Raw genomic sequence first — 19936 nt, 5'->3', positions numbered from 1 at the left:
ACTTAGTAATACAAATAGGAATGGGAACAGAAATGTGAACAATGTTGGTAGTAATAACCAGACCCCTCAGGAGGTCAATGATAATAATGGTCAAGATTTTAACAACCGACAGGGTTTTCCCAGGAACAAGAAAACCAGACAAAACAATGGTCAAGGGAGGAACAACCAGACCAACTCCAGGAATCGGAGAACACAGCGCAGGAGATGACGAGCCGTTTTACTAACCCATTGATTTTAATAGACTCTAAGGGTGACTTTAAAATATACAACTTTACATCTTTTGATATTGACTCTGACCTAGTTGATTTTTTATCTAGGGGATTATCTTTTGTGCCTGATTCACACTTTGATTTGGTTAGAACTATCATCGACCTTAAACTGTTTGTAAGAAAATTGAATTTAAAAACACTAATGGGCGATGGAAGTTTGGTAACTGGTTCTCTTAGAGTTCCTAGTGTATATAATCCCCCAGTACATGAAATATCACATTTATTCGAGAAAATATGTGAGTATGATTTAAGGGCTTTGAAAGCTAATCAGACTTTTTCCAACAAGCAAGCTGTCAATATTACTCGACACCAGCGTGAATTTTTAGTTATGCTACAAGATTGTAATGTTAGGGTTATGAAGCCCGACAAGGGGGGGTGGGTTGGTCCTTATGGACCATCTTTTATATGTTCAGAAAATGTTGATACTTCTGAATTCTGACTTCTACCAAGAAGTTAGTTTGAATGAGGTAAACATGGCTTATGCCAAGATTAAAGGAACTATTGAAGACCTTTTTCTTGAAAGAACTATTGAACTTGACTTGTACCAATATTTGAATGTTTTAGCCCCTAGGCTATCTGGTTTATTTGGTATCCCTAAGATTCACAAATCTTTGTCTAACCCCCCTTTTCGTCCTATTGTAGACAGCCGTGGCTCTATTACTTGTGCCTGTGCTAAATTTATTGACAGTATCCTAAGGCCCCTTATTAGCCAAGAACCTCAGATTTGTAAAGATTCATGGAGTTTTCTCCAGAATCTGAATGAAATTCCCTTTGTGGCAGGTTCGTGGTTTTTAACGATTGATATAAAAGATTTGTACACGGTGATACCACAGGACTTGGGCATTCAGTGGGTTCGAGAATTTATGTACAGCAAAAAGGTGGATGACAACATTATTTATTTGATTGAAGTCTTATTAGAAATAGTTTTGAGTAATAATTTCATGTTTTTTGAAGGTAAAATATTTCTGCAGAAATCTGGAGTGGCAATGGGTTTGCCCTGTGGTGGCAGTTTTGCCAATTGTGTCCTGGCACATTGGGAGAGGACTTTCCTGTTTCCTAATACTTGTTTCATCCAAAATGTTGCCTGGTACACAAGGTACCAGGACATGTTCCTCCTTTGGAAGGCTTCACCTTCCGAAGTTCCAACCTTTTTAAGGAACATTACTAGTATGACCAATTTTCTTGAATTTACGTACAACTTGCAAGAATTTAACATTAATTACTTAGATATTCTGGTTATTAAAGATATGATGAATATGAGATATAAGAGTGTTATTTATAGAAAGCAGACTTACTCTAATGCCTTCCTTCACTTCACTAGCTGCCATCCTAGCCACCAGAAGAAGGCAGTTGTGAAGGGTCAGATGGTTAGGGCGGCAAGGATGGTATCCAATTTTGAAGACTTTTTGTCTGAATGTGAACTTTTGACACAAATGTTTATCAACAGAGGGTACCCTTGTCCTATGGTTTCTGCTATTAGAACAGAAGTGACACATAAAAGGAATACAGGTTTTTATAAACCGATCCTTTTAAATGTTGGTATCACTTCTGAGATGGGCGTTGGAATTGATCATTTTTCCCATGATAAAAGTCAAAACAAAACTGTGATTAGTACTAACTTTCTTTGTACATTTAGTACTGATCATTATGAAATCAGGAAGTTGTTGAACAAGAATTGGGCTTTGTTAATGGATGACAAAAAATTATGCAGTAATTTAGGTGAGGCCCCAAAGTTTACGTTTAGAAGAGGACGAAACCTAAAAACCATGCTTGAGGGCAAACCCCAGACCTGTAGTAAGCGTGTTTTTGGCATGACAAAATGTGGTGCATGCAAGCAATGTAAGCACATATGTACTGAGCCTTGTGTTAAAGTTAAGAATGAAATCTACAGGATAGCGGGGAAATTTAATTGTGAGACCAACAGTGTGGTCTATTTAGCTTTGTGTCAGAAATGCGCTGCTTTTTATATAGGCAAGACAGAAAGAAAATTAAAGCAGCGCATTTATGAACACATTTATGCTATTAATCGGCAAGATTTAAACAACACCCTTGCAAGGCATGTAGAAGAGTTTACAGATCACTATTTTAAATTTACTATTTTAAACAAAATAACCATTGACATTAGAGGAGGCCCGTGGCAGACTAAATTAGAAATGAGTGAATTGGGTTGGCAAATCCGTACAGGAGCATATATGTTTCCTGGTCTGAATGACCATGTTTCTATTAGTTGTATTTTAAAATATTTGTCTCTGAAAAGGTAAATTCTAAGTAGTGTAATTTTATTTTTGAGTTTGTGGAGAAGGGTGTTTACAATTTTTACAGTTGTACGTTTATATGTATAAAGTTATTAGTTTCCTAAGATTTAAAAGTTTTAACTTTTTTATAATTAAATATAGTTAGGAAATGTCGGTAAAGATTTTAAATGTATGTTTAGGTAAAGGGAAAATTAACTTTTTAGTATAAAAATATAAATTTATCTATGGATAGAAAGTGAGCTTTGCTTTGTTTGTTCTTTATGCAATATATTGGAAGTGTGGTTCTTGTAGTGCAAAGGATTTTTTAGTAATTTTTAGTAATGATTGGAATCAATTAAGGTTGATTGTTTAATTATCAAAGGTATATAAACCAACTATGAAGTGTTTTGTATTGTTTGTCTGATGAATGAGAGACACTGTGCTCTCCAAAAGCATTTTTGCTAACAAAATAAAGCAGTTACTGCATTGGGGAAGCGTTCTCAAGCTCTCTTTTTTGTTTTTATTAGTTTGTTCAGTGTTTTTTACTAGTTTGTGAATAACAGAGGCCACAAGACCGATCCCTAGGATACGTTGCTCGTTATGGGTCGGTCTACTGATTGAGGTGGCTTCCCCTATTTTTATTAGGTGAGCCTAATATCAGTGAGCCAGTTTGTTACCCATCTGGTAACATATGGATTGATGCCCAGTTGAGAGAGTTTATCTATTATGCCTGAATAGGGAATAGTGTCGAAGGCCTTGGCCAGTTCACGGTAGATGGTGTGCACTTTCATGTCTCAATAACTACCCATATAAAAAAATGCCGTTATTATACCTTCCAAGAATCAGTTCTAATCCATGTCCAGTGGAAATTTATTGCAAATAAATAAGTACATCATAAGAGTTAAGCACTTCTGTTCTACTCTGTGAAGAACCTCTTCAGAACTACATATATTAACTCTAATTTGGTTTAAATAACCAGTGTAATCACACAACAAATTAAAACCTCCCCAAGCCATTCTTAAAGAGACAGTCACCTCATAAAATGCTAAATATCAAAACTTACAATTTAAAATGTAAAAGTTATGAAAAAAACTTTGTATGGCATTAAAATACAGCCATAGTAAAAAAAATCTTAAGTAGTCAATTGTAGGCAATACATTACAAGTTTAGTGCCTTTATTTGTAAGACACTATTAATAGAAATATATTCATTTAACCCTGGGGTCTGACAGCCATTTAATTACAACTGTCAATGCAGTTTACAATATTCTACGCTTTTTTCTCCAACTTCCAGTGATCTTAGAAAACTGCATCCTTTTCAAAATAAAAACAAGAACTTTTTAAAGTTAGTACACACTTTTGAATGTTTTCTTAGACCACTTTTTTCAACTCCTTTTTTATTGCATAGTTGTGTTCATAAATGCTAGTCTGAAATGCAGGCTTGGCTTCCCTACATAAAATAAGATGCAAGGTAAACTACTCATCTTGTAATGCAGTTGCATCCACCCATGCAAAATACATTTTTTGAATCCTCTTAGAATTACATCAACTACTTAGTCAGTTGTTGAAACCAATTATATTGTCTTTTTTACCTGTAATAAATACATGCCAGTAAGTTCCATCACTTCTCCCTGCATCTCTCTCTGGGTGGCCTGCATCATGCCATTCACTGACACAAGAGCCACAGCTAGGCTGTAGTCATACTTGTCTTGTTTAAGGAACTTCAGGACCTTTGTGATATCATAGATCCTGTCACTGGACAAGCAGCTTACAGTCATCCTGCCTTTGTCCAGGCAGATGAGTGTAAAGTCTGTATGCCTAACCATAAAGCCATTTCCCTGAGTGATACTTAAGTACAAAGTGAAATTCTGGATCTTTGTCTTTGAAGGATTTCAAGCCTGCATAAGGTATAGCATTGCTGCTGATTCCCTGCTAGGGGTTCCCACCAACCGTCCCATTTGTCGGTCTTCTTTTTAAACCTGGTGATTTTAAGCTTCCCACCCCTACTGTAAATTGAGTTTAATAAGTTCCTTCTTTTCTACATTGCTGCTAACTTTAATTTTTTTATTTGAATTATTTAGTTGCCTTTCCTGTGCTTATATCAAAAAAGTGCATTTTGCCTCTTATTGTCTGTTGTACTGATTTACTTCATCTGAATTCATTATCTATCTAGCTGTTAGATAAAGTAGTGTATTTTTACACTCTAGCAAGCACTTGTTTTCTCATCAAAGTCAGTGGATTTTCTTTCTAGTGCACCAGTAGGTAGCCTGGTCTGTTTAGGTTGAGGAAACACTTGAGATTTTCTGCATGTAGTTTTATTGGTTGGAGAGCTTATTAATCAGCTTATCTTGGTTTTTAGTGCATTTATAAATTCTGTACAATTGAGTGGCTCTTGGTTCATTTATACAAAGTGAAGTGCTTTTATTGATTAATCAAACTTTTATGAGCTGTTTAAGGTACACTGCTACATCTATATATTTAGGTTTGTTACTCTGGATACTCTCTTACTGTACTTTTACATTAGGAGGACAGGAATTATTATCTAGTGGCTGTAGATGTTTACCTGGTCTTTCTGAGCTTGAAAACCCACATAAGGGCTCTAAGTATTTTTTCTTTGCACTTCTCTTATATACTGTGACTGTACTTCAGCAGTTAAAAAAAACTTTAGTGTTTGCTGCTGCTTTACACTGTATTTTATTACTGCATTTGTTACACTTTGACTGCATTTCACACCAACTGCTGCTTTTACTTAATGTAAGAATAATATCTGTTTCTGCTGTTTTTTTCTGTTGCTGTTATTAATTCAAGAAAAACTGTGTTGCTTTTATACTGTTGCTTATTTATGTTGTTCTGTTGCACTTTTCTTGGCTGTAGTATAGATTGGATTTAGACCAGCTGAATTAACTTCTGTTTGTAGACTGAGCACTAAAAATCAGGATATCTTTTTTGGAGAAGCCCCCCTTGTACCCTCATGGCATGAGCATACAGCAGGACTACCTAACTGAAGGTTATTGATTCAGAGCTCAGTTTGAGCTATTTCATTGGCACAGGGCTCAGTTTTAACTTTTTCATTAGTTTCTTTGTATTAGCTGCTTTGCTGTTGCAGGCGCATAGTGCATCATCATGTACCACTGCTTAGAGAGGGTAACTTTTGGTGTTTATAGATGCAACAATACTAATAGAAGTATTTTCTCTTGGAAGTGGCTGCTATCTAGCAGAGCAGTTCCTGAAAGCTCTCAGCTGTTCAGTGAACTACTTGGCAGAGATTTTACCTCTTATATATTGACAGACTCTATAGATCTCCTCTCTTATAGACCTCTGACTGCACACTTCCATAGCTTAGTCAGCTTAAAAATAGCTTCTTTGCCTGATACCACCATCTTTTTCTCCTTATCTGCTGAGATACAAGGTTCAAACCTTGCATTATGGGCTGTCAGTTTCCCTCTGTTTCACTTCCAGCCTGGTGGACATGTTTTTTTTTTTTTTTTTTTTTTTTTTTTTTGTGGCAGTGTAGCAACTGTCTCATGCACACTGACAATGCCTTACTCCTAAATCACTCAAGTATAATTTGTGAGACATGCCCCTACATAAAGTATCTGGAATGCCTAGAAAAGCAGCACTAAACAGGCTGTCAGGTCACACACCATGACTCTTATTCATAATAAGCACCCAACTCATAAAACCTTCATATGCCTACAGAAGCCTACCTAAACACTGGAGATCCTCCAAAACACAAACATGCTACACCTAACACAACACCCAAAGCATCCATTACACATAAAAATGCTAGCACTTGTGTCTCATCAAACAGGCCCTTAAGGCAATGCACAGTTATTCCAAATGTTTTAGTTATAGGTGACTCTATAGTGAGACATAAAGATGCCCCACTCACCAGGCTGAACAAGAAGGTTACGGTCATCTGCCTGTCTGGTGCAAGGATTCACCAGATCACACATTCACTCAAGTCTCTCAACAACAAGTACTGTTATGACTCCATTATTGCTCATGTTGGTGTGAATAACTTGAGACATACCTCTCTGTACTATATGAAGAGAGACATGATCGAGCTCTCTGAATATGTGTCCCAGGTAGGTATGTCCCTAGCTTTGTGCACCATTTTACCCTTGCCTAGGAAGATACCGCAATATAAACAGTAAACGATTGACTTCAATAATTGGCTTAGTTTCTGGTGTCATTCTAAGGGGATCAAGTTCCTGTCAACCAGGGATGACATGGTGGATAGATTACACAGGTTTGTCAGAGATGGTCTTCACCTGGCACCTCTAGGCATTCAGTTGCTGGCTAGGGCACTTGCCTCTACATAATGTCTTTTTTAGGCAAGGTCACAACAACAAAATTCCTGAAGTGAAAATATGAAACACAAAGAAACTAAGGGTCATGCTGCTAAATGCTAGCAGTTTCAATGAAAAACTGCACTCTCTGGAAGCACTCCTTTCCCTGGAAGATGTTGATGTCTGTGCAATCACAGAAACCTGGCTCAAGGCAAGGGTACAATACATTCCACACTTTCAGACTGCAAATTGAATATGTGAGAACCAAAGGAAGTGGAATAAGATAATTACACCTCTAGACTGGTTAGACAAGAAAATTCCATGGAGCTATTCCAATGATCCATCTCAAATGTCCAGATTTTAGGGTCATATTTTCAGTCTGTTCCTCATAAAATGTGTGGTTTTCTGACAAATCACTGGCCTGATCTGAGGACTGAAGTCACTAAATAATGGCATACATTTGAGTTTCAGACTTCAAATCCTTCAGAGAATGTATGCTAAAACAAACACTGTTACTCTAGCAATTTTCTAATTAAACAAGAGCATTTTTTAAAATATGTCCCTATTTATGGGTCTTTGTCCCCCCATCTTGTTGGGCTTTGCCCAGATTTCATGCACTAAGAGGTTGAGAGATATGACTCCAAGTCCAAATTACCATTAGTAAGACCCCTCTTTAGGTTATCATCAGTTACATGTCCCCTTCCATGAACCAAGATGCCCACACAGCTTATTTAGACCTACGTGGGACAATTAAGGTACAACCTAACACCCTAGTCATAGGTGACTTCAACTATCCTTCCATTAAGTGGGAAAATTATACGATCCCAAACTCACTCACACAAAAGTTCCTGGCCTTTGTTAACTCAAATGCCCTGGAACAAATAGTACATCACCCCACAAGGGGCTCCAATATTCTAGACCTGGTCCTCACCAATATGAGTGACCAATGCAATGCCTCAATTGTAGGGCCCAGACTGGTTAAACCTGACTATAAATCAGTCATTTTTGAAGTAGCAATAGCACCAGAACTCCCCAAAGGAGAAGTCAGGCTAAAACACTTCACCAAAGTTGAAAATACCCTCCTAAGGGAAGGTATAATTGACTTCCAAGCTCCATTTTCCACAGATGGCATTGATGGCTATACTAAGGTATACACTCATGCCCTGTATAAATACCTACACAAATGTAATGACACAGCCATGCTGGATAGAATTAAAGCAAGAGCCTCAAGAAAAAATATACCATCCTGATCGACGTCTGTCATTAACAAATTATAAAATAAGTGAAAGAAGCTGCTGTCTAAAAATACAAATGTGAGATCCCAGAACAGGAAGCGCACCCTCCTCAGCCTAAGAGGAACTATGAAAAAAATTTAGGAACTATAGCCAAGGATAACCAGAAGGCTTTCTTCAGCTATGTCCACAGTTTAAAAGGTAGGTCGCAGATGTGTGCTGAACTAATTGTGGATGGCATCACACACACTGACTCTGCAGAAATTGCAAACCTGCTAGAAGACAGGTGTGGCAAAAATTTCACCCCCTATCTCCCCCAAGCATACCACAAACCATGTCTTCATCATCTCCTCCTTCCTGCATTTCCAAAGAGCAAGTCATCAATGCTCTCACCAAGGCTAAGAACACAGCCTCCATGGGACCAGATGGCATTCCAGTCTGCATTCTTAATATTCTAAAACAAGAGCTAGCTACTCCATTGGGCATTCCATTCATCCACAGCCTGACTACTAGCTTTGTCCCCACTGAATGGAAAGTAGTGACTGTTATCCCCCTCCATAAGGGCGGCTAAGCAACAGACCCAGGTAACTACAGACCCATAAGTTTAACCAGCCTCATCTGTAAGCCAATGAAATGAAATGAATCGTCATGGACCTCTTAAATAAGGATATAGGTGACCTCCAATCCTAGGATCCATCCCAGTTCGGTTATGCCAAGCGCAGATTATGCCTGCTAAACCTGGTGGACTGCTTTGAGAACATGAACAGAGCCATAGATAAGGGCAAAGCCATGCACACAGCGTATCTTGACTTGGCCAAGGCCTTCATCACTGACCTACATTCTGGCATCATTGACAAACTAACCCAGTTGAATGCCAACCCCTATGTGGTCAGCTGGGTTTCAATCTGGCTAACAGATCAACAACACTCAGTCAAAGTGGGAGACTTTACCTCTACCAGCAGACCTGTCAACAGTGGGGTCCCACAAGTGTCAGTGCTGGGCCCCCTCTTGATTGGCATATAATTGTCAGAAGTCCAGGACAAAATGGATGGGCTGTGACTAACCAAGTTTGTGGATGACTGCAAATTAGGTGCTATCATTGAATCCCCTAGCAATGTCAGTGTACTTCAAAAGGGGGTTACACAGACCAGCGATTTGTTCCAAAGCCATGGTCTTAAACTAAATGCAACAAAATGCATCATCATTCCCTTCAGCAAAAACAATGTCCCTGCTGATTATAAAATAAACAACAATACCCTAAGTTTCATTTCTGTAGTGAGAGACCTGGGAACACAGTGTTGACAGTGACCTCAGCATTGACCACCATGTGTCTACTGTGGTGAGGAAGGCATTCTATATCACTCACCTGATTAGCAAAGGCATTGTCTCAAGAGCAAAAAAGGTTATCACTCTCCTGTACTCATCCCTCATCAGGCCTGTTATTGAATATGATGCTCCCTTTGATATGTACTGTACCAGACACATTCAGCAACTTGAAAGACCTCAGAGATTTCTAAATAAGAAAATTCAATGTCTCCAGCACGTCTTATATGGACAGACTGAAGTTGCTGTCACTGTACTCAGTAGCATATAGAGTACTTAGAGGCGACTTATGCCTGGTTTACAGGACTATCTCTGACCCAAATCTAATGGAAATGCTGCACATCCATAATGAATCACCCATTCCAAGAACCTCCGTCTAGCCTGCAACATAAATAGGACCTGCTGGAGAGACAAATACAGATCTCAGAGTTTGCCACTCCTCTGGAATAGATTTCCAATCCATATCAATCACAGCACCTCCATGACCATGTTTAAGTGCAACCTGGACAACTGGATGGTAAACCATTAATTTCTGCCAGGGATTGCCCCAGCTTCTCTCCTGGACATGAGTAGTCCTCACTAGTAAAACCGTGGGCATAAATAATATCTCTCATCTAGTATTATATTGGGATTTAATGGCTGGGCTTGTAAAGACCCTTTGGTCAATAGCCTAATAACATCCTATAAACCTATGAACTTAGTGGACTTTATGGGCTTAGGCTTACTTTTCTGGTGACTCGGGGTGATCTGTGTGCAGTTGTAGTGGAAAGGGTGTCAGTGTTGCCTTGTGCACTGGAGGATGATATCTTTTAGACTGTGTTCTAGGAGGCTTTGGACATTTTTCTCATTACAGTCCCAGTATAAGTTATGGGTTTAGTGATGTGTTGTAATTGATGTTATGGATATATGATGTTTTCCAATAGTTAGCTAAGGGAAGACATTTGCCTCCATGTTTCTTAAATGTTTATATGTTTCACAATTTGTGCCATCAATTGGTAGAAGCAGTGGACAGTTGGTAACCAAAGGCGGTTGCTACACTGCCTTAGAGTACCTAATGTAACCAGACTGGTCAGAGAGGGGGAGAGATCAGACTGCTGAGCCATATTGTCACACAGGTTCATAGGTTCATAGGTTCATATTAGGCTATCTGCCCTAGGGCATTTATAAGCCTAGCCAGAATGTGTTTGGCTTTCGCCACCCATTTTAAATTTATTTTGCTATGCCCTTTTTCGAGGTTAGTATACTGTGCCTCTGTCTAACAGTGACACAGAAGTGATACCCAGGGTAAACCTACGATCTCCCATCCACTCATCAAGATTCCTCTTGAAGAGAGTCAATGAGGGACTCTGCCTAACCTGGACTGGGATTTTATTCCAGAGTGAAGGGAGCCTCTGGGTTATGAATCTGTCCCTCCAGCATGTCCTATTTATTTCAGTGCTGAGGTTCAAGCCTCTCGAGCGTGTAGCTTGATGGGATTTGGATTTTCTGAGGTGCAGCATGTCCATTAATTCCAGGTTGGACATGGCTTTATATGTCAGGCACAGATCACCTCTGAACAGGCGGTATGCCACAGAGTAGAGCTGGAGTTTCTTTAACCGGGCAGCATATGGCATCTGTTTGAGCCCTTTGATCCTCTTGGTGAGGTACTTTTGGGGTCTTTCCAGTTGCTGCAGGTATCTGGTAAGGTACATCCCAAAAGGGGCATTGTACTCAATTATGGGCCTGATGAGGGATGAGTAAAGAGGCACGATGACCTTCCCTGATCTAGATGTGAATCCCTTCATGATTAGGTGGGCTATATAAAATGTTTTTCTAACCACTTTGGCCACGTGGTTGTCAAATGAGAGATTGCTATTAACTTGGGTCCCCAGGTCCCTAATTACTTCTTCTGTAATTAATGGATTACCACCTATGTGGTAATTTGTGGGCACTTTGTTTTTGCCAAAGGGGATGACTATACACTTTTTGGCATTTAGCTTGAGGCCATGGCTCTGGCACCAGTTGTCTGTTTCTATGAGGCCCTTTTGGAGGATGCTTGTGTCAGCTGGAGAGTCGATTATGGCACCCAGTTTGCAGTCATCTGTGAACTTGGTCAGCCACAGTCCTTCCGTGTTGGCCTGTACCTCCGAGAAATATATACCGAACAAGAGAGGTCCCAGGACTGAGCCTTGTGGGACACCACTTGTAACTGGTTTGGAGTCTCACATGGCTCCAGCAATTCTAACCATGTGGGTTCTGTCCATGAGCCAGTTTGCAATCCATCTAGTGACATAGGGGTTTATATTTAAGCTGGTGAGCTTATCTATAATGCCCGAGTGGGGTATTGTATCGAAGGCTTTTGCGAGGTCCAGGTAGGCTGTGTGGACCACCTTCCCCTCGTCAATGGCCTTGGTGACTGTTTCAAAGAAATCAACCAGGTTTAAGAGGCAGGATCTGCCCTTAACAAAGCCAAACTGGGTAGGATCCAGTGTCTGTAGGTCCCCAATATTTTTATTTATGAGGTCCATGATGATCCTTTCCATAGCTTTGCAGACCAAGCTAGTCAGGCTTATGGAGTGATAGTTTCCAGGATCCGTTGAGGCACCACCTTTATGGAGAGAGACCACTGTTGCTGTACGCCACTCTTTGGGTACATATCCTGTAGTAAGGCTGAGATTGAACAGTAGTTTTATGTTTGGGTTTAGCTCTTCTTGGAGTTCATGTAGGACACAGCCCGGGACACCGTCTGGTCCCATTGATGCTGTGTTTTTTGCTTTGGAGAGGGCGGCTCTTACCTGAGCATCTGAGATGTCAGGGGGGCAGCACTCTGCTGGGATAGATATTTGCCCTTTTGGTGGGGGGGGCGAAGTTTGCGCTGAACCTGTCAGCTAGGATGTTGGCAATGTCTGTGGGTTCAGTGTATTTTTTGCCATTTTGGACTAATTCTGAGCATATGTGGGAATTACCACCCAGGTTTCTAACATAACTAAAGAAAGCCTTGTGATTATCCTTAGTGTCCTGTGCAATTTTTCTCTCGAAGCTGGTCTTAGACAATTTTATGAGTGCCCGTAGTTTTTTGCTAATACTGATCAGTGATGCCTTCTCTTTTTGGGATTTTGCTCTATCATTTAGTAGCTTCCTCCTTCTATTGTATAGTTTGCTTTTGGCTGGGGTCCACCAAACAGGACGTCTGCCTTTGGAGGATTGGGTCTTGGTTTTATTTGGGATCGCATGATCCATGCATTCCTGAAGGTGTTCATAGAATGCATTTATAAAGGATTTTGCAGTCTGGGCCATATTTTCCACAGGCCCGGGGGCTTTGAAGGATTCCACCTCGGTTTTGAGGAGTGTGAAATTTGCTTTAGAGAAGTTTTTCACTGTGGTTTTCTGGGCAGGGGGTGGGGTCGGGATGTGAATATCCAGTGAGATTAGTTTATGGTCTGATATTACCAGTGAGGGATACACTTCTGGTCTGGAGCATAGAGTCCCCATGTTGGTGATGATCAGGTCCAGTACATTTTCCCCTCTTGCGGGAGTGGTAACAAGTTGTTCCATAGCATTTGAGTTTATAAATTCTAGGAACCTTTGGGCTAGGGTGTTGGAGCTAGAGTAATGCTCCCAGTCTATGTTTGGGTAGTTGAAGTCGCCCAGTATAATGGTGTTTGGAGAGACCTTCATATTTTCCAGTGTTCTCAGAAAGGCCGAGTGGGGTTCCTGGGTTTGGGAGGGTGGTCTGTAGCAGGCTATAAACTGGAAGGCAGTTTTACCCACTGTTAGTTGCACATGGATAGTCTCTGATGCTTCGTGCTTTGCCACCAACCTGGAGGTGTGGGTATCTTTGATGAATATCGATACTCCCCCTCCTTTTGTGGTTCGATCCAAGTTTTGGGGCCGAAAAGCATGGTATGAGGTATAACCTGGTAGTGCTGGGGTGCTCTCAGGAGCCCTGAACCAGGTTTCTGTTACTGCACAGATATCGATGTTCTCCATGCTAAGGAGAGTTTCGAGTGCGTGCATCTTGAGGTTTAGACTTCTGGCGTTGAGTATCATTACTCTTAGTTTCTTATCCCTTGTGATACCTATGGAGGTGGGTTTGTCTTTTGAGCCTTGCCTAAAAAAGGCACTATGGGGTAGCAAGAGCCTTTGCCAATATCCGAAAGCCCAGGGGTGACAGGTGCAAGCCGTCCCTAGCGAAGCATCATGGCTTGTCGAGCATATCATCCCAAGCTGGCAGGCATTGGATCCCCTTTGAATGACACCAGTACTTAAGCCAATTGTTGAAATTGATCATCTTGTCTTCATATTGTGGCATCATTCTTGGTGAGGGTAAGATGCTACTCAAGGTCAGGGTCATACCGGCCTGGGCTACATGCTCAGAGAGCTCCTTTATGTCTCTTTTCATGTAGTCCAGGGAGGTACGTCTCAGGTCATTCACACCAGCATGGACAATGACTGAGTCATATTTGTACTTGCCTTGGAGTGACCTGAGTGCTTGTGTTTTGTGGCGGATCCTAGCGCCTGACAGGCTGCTCACCATGACCCTCTCCTTGTTCAGCCTGGTGAGCGGGACGTCAGTGTACCTGACGATAGAGTCACCTATTACAAGTGTATCAGGTGTGTTGTTTAGTCTTAAGGGCTGTGACTGTTCGGCACACTGGCTTTGTGAGATATGTGTTGCACGTGTTTTGTTTTGGGGTAGCGGTTGCTTGGGTGTCTGCTTTGGAGGTCGCTGCTGCTTAGGCAGATCTTTATTTAGAGCCTCCGAGTATGTTTTTGTGTGATTATGTGTTTGGTTTGCTGTTGTGGTAGGTCTATGTGAGACTGGAATTGTAGTGAGTGTGGTTTCCATCTCCTCCTGACTGGTTATGCCAGTACTGAGTTGAGAGAACTTAGCCTCCAGTTTGGCTATATGGTTGCATCTCTCACATGTGTTGGAATTTGTTGGGAGGAGGAGAGGGTTGTCTGTGTACATGAGGCAGTTGTAACATTGCCTCAAGATTCCCAGATTCACCAGCTGGACCGGAGAGGAGATTGACAACTGACCTTTGGACATGCTAGAATAATATTGGGAATTCCTTAATAATTGAAAACAACGGCCAGTGGGGAGTGAGGGTGTAGTGCTTTTAATTTTTAGTGCTGACTTATATAATTGCTTTAGCGAGCAAGTGCCAGGTAACCTGCTGCTCCACATAGTGGAGGAACAGGGTAGGAAGGAGACTAGTACAGAAGACACTGAAGATTAATTGATGAAGTGTTTATGGTGATTAGATGGTGGCTAATCTAACAGTACTTGGTTAAAAGACAGAAATATGTTTGCCAAGAATGATAAAATGACAAATAATGTTGATCTGCCTATTGGCTCTGACCTGGCTACTACTAGTCTTGGCCTCATTGCAGCAAGATTCAGCCAGAACTCAATGTCCCTTTGAGCAAAACAGTAGCACTTATCCCAAGCTGCTTCCTGAGAAGCAGGTGACAGGTTCTTTGGTGATCAGCAGTATCCTTTCAGATGATGCAAGGGTCTATGTAGGCTAGTTATAGCTGTAAGTCCTATCCCTTTATTCAGTGTTTAACAAACTTTTGAGGGGAGGCCTCTGTCTCACCTACTGATCCATTACAGACCCACTTGTCTTGTGTTTCCTGTATCCTTGCAAGTCCAGTGGTTCTACCAGTACTAGAACCAGGGAGCCAAACCTTCACCAATGGATGAATAAAACAAGGTGGAAGCCCATTGTTCCTTCTCTCTTCAGGACCAACACAGAAGCACTATTCCGAAGCTGATACTGGAGAAGTGCTTTGTTGGCTACCAGTAACAGGTAGTCTTGCCTGGATGTTTGTGGCTTTAAAAGTAAGACAGAAGAAATGGATTAACGCTCTAGGTATTACAATATGCAGTAAGCGGGGGAAGGTAAGAAACAGAGGGTAACTGAAACTTTGTAAGAAACAGAGTGTAACTGAAGCTTTAACAATCTATGGGGAGGGCCTTCTCAGTTTGAACTTCTAGTGCTCACTAATATGAACAGATAAAATGAGACTGGGAGGAGCCTTTAAAGTCAAATATAGAGCAGGGATGGGACATTCAAAAAATACAGAGTTTAACAATACGACAGGGAAAGAGTAGATGTCTATGAAAATTAGTCAGACACATATGCACTAATACACACACACACACACACACACACACACACACACACACACACACACACACACACACACACACACACACACACACACAAACAGGAACAGGAAATTCATATTCATGCATTTTTATATGTAAAACTGATGGGATGATATTTATGGGAAAGCAACAAGCTTTGGGAAAAGTAAATGCTGTATTTGGAGTGTAGGTTTCCTGTAAGTGTCACCCCTATTTACAAACTTTTTCATGCTTGTCATCACTCTTCCCCTGTTAATACAGTTCTCCTTAAAACAACCACCATCACCCTTTGTTCTTCACTAAGAAATTCAAACCCCTCAACTCATCCCAGATGCCTTCCTTTGCACCTGCCATGATTTTCAAAGTCTGATCTCAAATTATGAAACTCATTCCTTTGTCTATGTGTGACAAACATCTCTCTAAAATATATTCCTCACAACTTACAGTATATTCCGTTTTGTTCTTAGGAATCAACAATCAGTGCTCTTATGTTACATAATCAGATTTCTCCGTTTTTTTGTGATTTCTCTTTTAACATCTCCTTCTTTCAAAATAATAATGGGGATATCACAGTGGCTACTGTATGTATGTTGTGAATTGTTTTTGAGGTAAGTTTTTGTACTAGCTATTTGAAATTGGTTATGACTGTAAAAGGTCTTTATGGTCCACCTCATGTACCTGTAGAAACAAACAAATAAATAAATAAATGTTGATGCTGTCATGCCCTCTATATGGCTATGATTTAGTTAGATCCCACTAGATCCATTAAAAATAAGCAGTGAAAATAAACTGTAAGTGACCCTTCTGGCACCGAACCCTCACTGGGCATTCATGATAAAGCGTTGGATAAGGCTCTCAAGATAGTTTCTGCATCACTCTGTCTGAAGATGACACACTGCAAGTTTGTAGAAGTTGCATACTGTGGTATGTCACAGATGGCATAATGGTTGCGGTCTTCACCCCTCATGCACAAGGTACAAGGTTTAGTTCTGACCATGTTCACCCTGTGTTTCTGTGGGGTATCTCACACATCTCAAATACATTCTTTGTGTTTCAAACTCACCTAAGAATGGAGTTGTGAGCAGCAGCACAGACTCTAGATAGAAGAACATGAATCACAGATTAATGTTTAGCCTCTTGATAGCGTAAAAATATAGCTGTAGGTGATCTGACCATTTGACTAATGTTACCAAAATGGGCATGAGTATTTGCCAGTGGTAAGTGGTTTGAGGATCCAACCTACATCAGGGACCCATACTAATGCTAGTGGTGAGAGGGGTGTATGTGCCTCTATTGGCCAGTGTGCACCTGTCATAAAGCTCAACAGCCCTGGGTCAATAGACTACTGGTGGGTCAATGTCCATTTTCCCAGCTAGGGTTAACTGGCATAGCAGTGTTTAGCGAAAGTTGGATGGAAAATCACTCAACCTGTCAAACATGATCTAAGAATTGCTACATTCAAAGTTGGTTCACTGACACAATGAGGCTTTGAATTGGATGACATAATGATATGAAGGAAGTTGGGCATCCTATGTATCCTGGAGTTAAGGCAGAAGGGCAGTGCAATAAAGCCACTTGGCTTAGAAACTCGAGTCTAGCATTCAGGAGGAGTACAGACTAGAAAATGTGTGGGAATTGCTACACTCAAGGTAGTTCACTTACAGGACAAGTATTGGAAGTGGATGGCGTAATGGTATAGAGGAAGCTGGATATCCTATGTATCCATGAGATGAGGTGGAAGGGCAGTGCAATAAAGCCACTTAGCTTAGGATCTAGAGCCTACTATTCAGGAGGAGTACAGACTAGAAACTGTGTGGAAATGTGATGAGGGAGAGGAGTCAGAAAACCATAAAGGATGTCATCAGAATTAGCGGTAGATGGCAGTCAGACTGCAGTGTAATGATAAAAGCAGTATTCATAATCTCACCTATGCCTCACAGCTCGGTTGTGATAGTGAGAAAACTCATGCATTCAGACAACAGTTAAAGCAGATAAATAAGGACAACATAAACTGGTGTTGATAATGGGTGACCTGAATGCACATTTCAGGACAGACAAAACAGGATATGAGTACTGCCTGGGTCCACATGGGTAGACCAACAGGAACAAAGGAGGAGAGGCCATTTTAGACTTCTGTCTGACAAATGGCTTAATAATAGCCAAGACATGGTTCAAAAAGAGAAAGAGTGACAAGATCACATACAGAAGTGGCCAACATGTAACTCAGGTAGACTTCTTCCTAGTAAGGAAAGGGTACTGGCATAATCAGTGATTGCAAGGTTATCCTAAGTGAAACAGTTGGCCCACAGCATAAACCCACTGGTTTCCACAATCAGCTGCAAGCAGTGGTCAGAGAAGGCTTTAAGGTCAACACAGACCAGGCTGAAGACACGGAGGATGACTGAATAGAAATCACAAAATTCAAGGAATTAATCAGGCCTCTAGTACTTCAAGAAGAAGAGGAAGAGTTGAAGAAGAATGGCAGTGCCTCAAAACAGCTTGTGTAAGTTTTACAGTACAGATATACTATCTAGTCAGGTATGGAAATAAGGTACAAAAGAAAAGCTGGTGGTGGAATGCAGAAGTCCAGGAAGTCATCAAAAGAAAGAAGGAGTGCAGGAAATGTGGTAAACAGAAAAGACAGACCAGGCTAGGAAAGAATATTGGTTAGCTAAGAGAAGAGTTGCAATAGCTAAGAACAAGACATCAGAGACACTCTACCAAGTTCTGGAAAGTTCAGGTTGCAAGACAAAGATAGAAGGATAAAGAAGATACTCAGACACCCTTTATAAGGGACGTCCACAACAACCTGCTCACCAGTCCACAAGACAGAAAATGCAGATAGAAGGAATACTTCAAGCAGCTTCTAAATGAAGAACACCCCACAGAAGCTGTACTTCCCCAGACACAGCCTACAGTGAGAGAAGAAGAGGAGCCCACCCTAGAAGAAGTAAGAACAGCACTAAGGAAAATGAAGTCAGGGAAAGCAGTAGGCTGAGATGAGGTCACAGCAGATATGATCAAGATTCTGGGTGAGATAGGGGAGAAATGGCTCCTGAGGGTACTCATAGCAGTGTGGAGAGAAAGGCATATCCCAGATGACTGGAGAATAAGCATACTAGTGCCAGTGTTCAAGAACAAAGGAGACATTAACTGTGGGCAGTACAGAAGTATCAAACTCATATTACACTGCATGAAAGTGCTGGAGAGGGTGATTGATAAATGAATACGCAAAGTTGTAGAAAGTAAGCTAGGAGATGAGCAGTTTGGGTTTAGATCAGGATGCAGCACAACTCACTCGGTTTGCAGTGAAACAGATACTTGAGATGAAGCTAGAAATGAGGCAAGAGTTCAACTGGGCATTCCTAGACTTAGAGAAAGCATATAACAAGATCCCAAGAAAGCTGAACTGGGCAGTCCTGCACTGGTTCGAAGTCCCAGAAATATTGGTAGAATTAGTGCAAGCTGTGTATAATGACCCAATGACTTAAGTAAGAACAATGTTCGGTCTTACAGAGGGGTTCCCATTGGGAATGGGTGAGCATCAGGGTTCATCTCTGAGCCCACTGCTGTTCATACTGGTGACAGACTATATCAGCAAACAGACTGGAGAGACAAGTCAACAAAGTTGCTGTATGCAGATGATGTGGCATTACAGACAGACTCTGAGCAAGAGCTTCAGCAAAGGATAGAGGAATGGAATACAAAAATGAAGGCACATGGGATGAAATTGAGTACAGATAAGACAGTTGTAATGTCAGCAAATGGGGAAAATCAGAAAAAGTTGCAATATGAGATAGAAGGGAAAAGAGTGGAACAGGTTAACAGCTTCAAGATTCTGGGATGGGAGGTTGAAGAGAAAGGAAGTCTGAATGAGGAGGTCAAAGCCAGCATTAGAGGAGCTGCAGCCAACTGGCACATGGTGTCAGGGGTAGTAAATGACAGAAGAATGCCAGAGCAGCTGAAAAATAAAGTGTATAAAACAGTGGTGCAACCAGTACTGCTGTATTGTACAGAAACCTGGGCATTAAAGGCTGAGCAGTTGAGGACGCTAGAGGTGATGGAGACGAACTGCCTGAGATGTGTGGTGGGATGCACAATGTGGGGCAGACAAAGAAATGAGGACATCAGAGCAGTAGCCAAAGTAGCTTAAATTACAGAAAAGGTCAAATCTAACAGATGACAGTAGTTCAAACACATGTGCAGGAAAGCAAAAGAAAATCTGGTGAAGAAGATTTGAGGCTGACAGGAATAAAACAAGAGTAAACAAGGGTGTTCAACAAAGAGGTGGATGGATTGTGTAAGAGAAGACCTGCGACAGGCAGGCATGACTGTTGAAGAAGGTAGGAGAGTGACACTGAATAAGGAGAGATGGCAACAAGTGACATGACACCCCAACCCCATGCAGAAAAATGGAAAACTGGGAGTGATGATGATGACGGAAGCAACCA

The sequence above is a fragment of the Protopterus annectens genome, chromosome 3.part1, assembly GCF_019279795.1.
Source record: "Protopterus annectens isolate FY-2018-M chromosome 3.part1, PAN1.0, whole genome shotgun sequence".
Classification (NCBI taxonomy): Eukaryota; Metazoa; Chordata; order Ceratodontiformes; family Protopteridae; genus Protopterus; species Protopterus annectens.
This window is presented reverse-complemented; position numbering follows the sequence as displayed.